Source organism: Peromyscus maniculatus, chromosome 12 (genome assembly GCF_049852395.1).
Source record: "Peromyscus maniculatus bairdii isolate BWxNUB_F1_BW_parent chromosome 12, HU_Pman_BW_mat_3.1, whole genome shotgun sequence".
Classification (NCBI taxonomy): Eukaryota; Metazoa; Chordata; class Mammalia; order Rodentia; family Cricetidae; genus Peromyscus; species Peromyscus maniculatus.
This window is the reverse complement of record NC_134863.1, coordinates 71775709-71780437: the sequence shown is the minus strand read 5'-3', so window position 1 is coordinate 71780437 and position 4729 is coordinate 71775709. Positions and strand designations below refer to the sequence as shown.

At 32.8% G+C, this 4729-nt stretch overlaps 1 non-coding gene across 1 annotated transcript; it reads right to left on the bottom strand.

Moving 5' to 3' along the window:
* Nucleotides 1–244: 244 nt before the first annotated feature.
* LOC121821868 (small nucleolar RNA SNORA67) lies at nucleotides 245–386 on the bottom strand. The gene has a single exon (XR_006062742.2). It is a non-coding gene; the product is annotated as a small nucleolar RNA SNORA67 (small nucleolar RNA).
* Nucleotides 387–4729: the final 4343 nt, after the last annotated feature.

The following is a 4729-nucleotide window of genomic DNA, read 5'->3' as shown; positions in this document are numbered from 1 at the left end:
GGTGTTGTAGAATGTCTCAGTGTCTCTAGGAGTCCTTTTCTCTTCTTCTGTCACCATGTTAATAGCCCCACCTTTACAGCCAAAGCAACCACCACGACCAATTCTGTGGATGCAGTTTTCCCTGTTGGTGGGAAGGTTGTAATTGATGACTATGGAGACCTGCTCCATATCAATGCCTCTAGCCTAGATCAAGAAAGATGACAGAGCTGTGAGAGGGTAAAATCTATCCAGACTGACTAGGCATACATGTAGGCAGGCAAAGGCAGGCAAAGACAAAAAGCATCCCTTGTTCCCCAGAGACCTCAGGCGTGCCAGGTTTCCTTCCAAGTTGCTACGTTTCTGAAAAGGGCACTAGTCAGGACCTTGAAGAGAGAATCACCTTGGACTAATAATTGGACTTCAAATTTGAATATCAAATGTATAACCATATTACTTACTGGAATCAGTACCTGACTGTGTAGAAATTAATGACAGAATGGGATTATGGTTGATCTATAAGAGACAATATTCCTTTTTGTTTTGTTTTGTTTAGAATACTTCCTGACTTCAATTTTCCCTCTTTCCACTCTTCTTGGCCTCTCCCAACCTTCCCTCTTCCCTAGATCTCCTTCTCCTCCTTTTCCTTCAGAAAAGAGCAGGCCTCCCAGGGACATCAACCAAACACATCAATACAAGATACAAGAAGGCTAGACACAAACCCTCATATCAAGGCTAGACAAGGCAACACAATAGGAGGAAAAAAAAAACATCCTGGGAGCAGAAACAAGAGTCAGAGACACGCCCACTCCCACTGTTAGGAGTCTCACAAAACACCAAGCTAACAACAATAACTAATATGCAGAGGACCCAGCACTGATCCATGCAGGCAAGAATTGGAACAGGAGGGATCGGGTCTGGGAGGAGCAATGGTGGGAGAAGATCTGGGGAGAGACAACTGGAACTGCAGGGCATGTGGGTGGGTGGGTGACAGGGACAGTATTCTTAGAGAACCAACTCTCCTTCTCTTGACAGCTATCAGTTTTAAATAGCTCTTGGCTAGGGGTAGGTTGTTGAGAACAGAACTCAGGTATTCTGTAGGAACACAGGAACACTCTACATTCTTAGATACTGAGCTATCTGTCTAGTCTCCTCTTTTTATTCCCATTTTTTAAATTAAGTTTCAAAGACCATTTACTTGCAACATCTCTTGAAGAGTTCTGAAGATTTAGACTGTTTTGATAGTTGCACAATGTATCTGATGCTGAGCTTCCCTCTTTGACTTAAGAGTAAACAACCCAAACCAAAAACACTCACAGACTGACTAGTTTTCAAATTACTTTAATTATGTGACATCAATGCCCCTGAATATAAAAGAATTCAATTCTTCCTGCATGTTTCTGTTTTAGTTACTTACAATTTAGTGTCTGAATTAAACTGAGGATTCCTCCTGCTGACAATGAATACTTGAAATAATTCACCAGTAATTATAGCAAATACACTGAAATTTTAAAGTAGTTGATCCATATACATGCTTTCTTGGCTGATTCTTGATTCAGCTACATTAGTAATTTATACATTTGGATATACAAATATTTCCAAAGATTATCACATTTACCTGTTTTATCCATTTAGTTTTCATTCATACAAATTTTACTTCCATTTAATTTAGTGAACATTTTGTCTATGGAATTTGTAATTTATGTTTCATTTTGATAGAAAGCCAGTTGAACTGTAGTACATAAAATAAACATTGTGTGTAATGAGAAAATAATGTCTTAAGCTATAGACATTTAAGATAAGATTGTTTAATAGCAAAGTAATGGCTTGCATCTGAGTTTGCAATAGATATTCTATGAAGTTTCAAGGAACTGTTGTGAGGAGAGGCTTAATAACCATTTTCAATTTATTTGGTTCTCTAAGAATACTGAGACAGCTATCCTCCATAATCTAATGATGCTGATCTTTATCTTTCATTATTATAAAAAATGTTGTCAGGAATCAATGCTTGTGACTTCAACAATCTGAAGAAATATCTGCTGAACTAATTTTATTTTAGTCAATTACATTTGGGCAATGAGGAATAAAAGAGAGATGAGAAAGATTATGCAGTTTATGTTGGGGGTGAAATACTGAATCCATTTCACTAAATACAGATGATTTAAATGCTAAAGTAGAAAGCAATTCTTTAGGGTACATTATATTGTACTTTAAAATGAATAAAGGAGAGCGTTTTCTCAAGAAATACAGACTTATGTATGAATTTCTTATGCGCTTACACAATGTGACATTTTATTAATAAAATAGGTATATATGCACATATAGTAATAAAAAAGAGACCATAAGTTTGAAAGAAAGTTGGGGACATGGTAAGTAATAAGTGAGGACGGGATAAAGGATATGATTTAAATGATATAATATTATATATATATATATTAATTTAACCAGACATTTTAAAAAATGGCACAAAATTGGAGACAGGTAATATAAATTTAAGCAAATTTTTTTTACTTTAAACAGAGAAAACATAATTTAAATTATAGTTAATGATCAAAATATAACAAGAATACAACACTTCTAGTTCCATTTTCAGTGAAGTCCACTGTAATATTCCATATTTTTCTGTTCAATTGTGTGAATTAATTGCTGTTTTATTGCCTATCTTATACCCATACATAAACATCAATCAAAGTGATTAGCCACCAGATGGAGTATCTTTTCAATTTGTACAAAACACAAATTTGACTAATTTCAATATTTTTGAAAAAAATTATTAAAACATACCTATCATTTCTAAAAAATACAAATAAATGCAATTCCTCTTTATATTAGTGTATATTAATCAAATTTACTGAGTTTATGATGAATGAAATTAAAATTATTTCACAGTATAATATATTTGCTCAAGGGCAATTCTTTTTATACAAAACAGAAATCTTACTATAAGCCTTTGATTAAAGGTATACCTGATGGTCTGGTTTGTTTTTGTTTATCGGATATATTTTCTTAAATTCCCCTCCCAGATGTTCATAATGAGTTTAAGATGCACATTTAACAGTTGTATCTTACCACCTGCTCACTAGACTTCTGTCTTGCACGGATATTAGGATTTTATATGGATTCTTCATGACCTGTCACTACAGATATTGTCAATTTTTATACAGAAACTACCTGAGCAGGCAAGATGTTTAAATGAAGACAGAATAATGAGTTAATATAAATTTCAGAAGGAAATAAAGGAACAAATTTTCTTATGAAAAATAAGTATTACAGTTGTTTTAAAATTCACATTCTTCAATAAACCTGAGTTAAATTGTTCTATAATATATACAATTACAATCTCTTTTTAAGAGTATAATTATTTATTTGACAAAGAAACCAAAAAATCAGCTGACAGTAAATGTAGAGCCAATTAATAAAATGTATTTAAAACTACACTAAAATATGTAAAATAAGATAGGCTTCAGTTCTTTGGTGGAGTATCAGCCTAGAATGCTCAGTGCCTTTAGTTATGTCACACACACACACACACACACACACACACACACACACACACACACACAGGGACACACACATACATGCATACATAAATGCAACAAATATACATATATTAAAATGCTTAAGGAGGTTGGATTAAAATAGAATAATATTATCACAGGATAAGATTTACATTAATCCTTAAGGAAATTTACTTATCACCCTGATTTTCATTCATCTCATATTCTCTGTCTCCTGTGTATCTCTCTTTCACACATACCCATGCATATAAACACAAATGCATTTAGCTTTGACTTCAAGTGAAGGACACTACCCCTGGAGAACGTGTAATGGCATGTCATAGAATATTCCTAACATTTATAAATCACTTTCAGGCTATCATATTCGGATCATGTGAGTAAAGGGACATGAAAAAAGTACGAATGTAATGAATAAAAATCATTTAGATAATATCATTAAAGCCTGTTTAGGGTAATGTTTGTTCTTTGCTGGTTGCATTTTCCTTGTTCTTATCATTGCTATCATCCATTATAAAAATTGGCTCTACTATTATTGGCTGTCTATAGGTTCACAAATAATTTCCACTTTCATGAAGAACAGAAGGCAAATTTTCATGAAAAATATTTGGTAAAATTATTCATCTCAATCTACTTTTGTAACTGAGAATGATAAAAATGCATTAAGTATTGGGAGAGAGGAAGGGAAGGGTTAAAAGATCACAAAAAAGGAGTGCCATAATGATTATGATGGATAAAATATGATTTCTGTCCTTCCCAACAAATGTTAATTTAAATATGAAAATGTATTTATAATTTTTAATCATACCATACCCTGAACATTTGACATTTAGCCGACTTAGTCTTTTGTTAGATAACATATTCATAATTTAGATTCCTTTGTGTGAGTCAAAAATAGTTATCCACACAGTATTCTAATTTTTTTAGTTTAAGTGAACTATTTGTCACATATTATTAACTCTTTAAAACTACATATTTTTAAAACATTTTTACATTTTGAATTAAGTTACCTTAAAATTGTGCTTGTTACCCAGTTTTCTAGTAAATACAGTATTGTTGGCTACTAAAGTAAATATATATTGTGGTTCTTATTCCTTTGAAGAGAATAACCTGAAAACAGCAGCCATAATGTTCTAATTGTATGTGTATCACATGTTAATCAGAAGATCACGGTGTGGCACAAATAGTTGTGAATGGACAGAAAAAAAAAGAAGCCAGCTAAGAAGACAAATGACTTC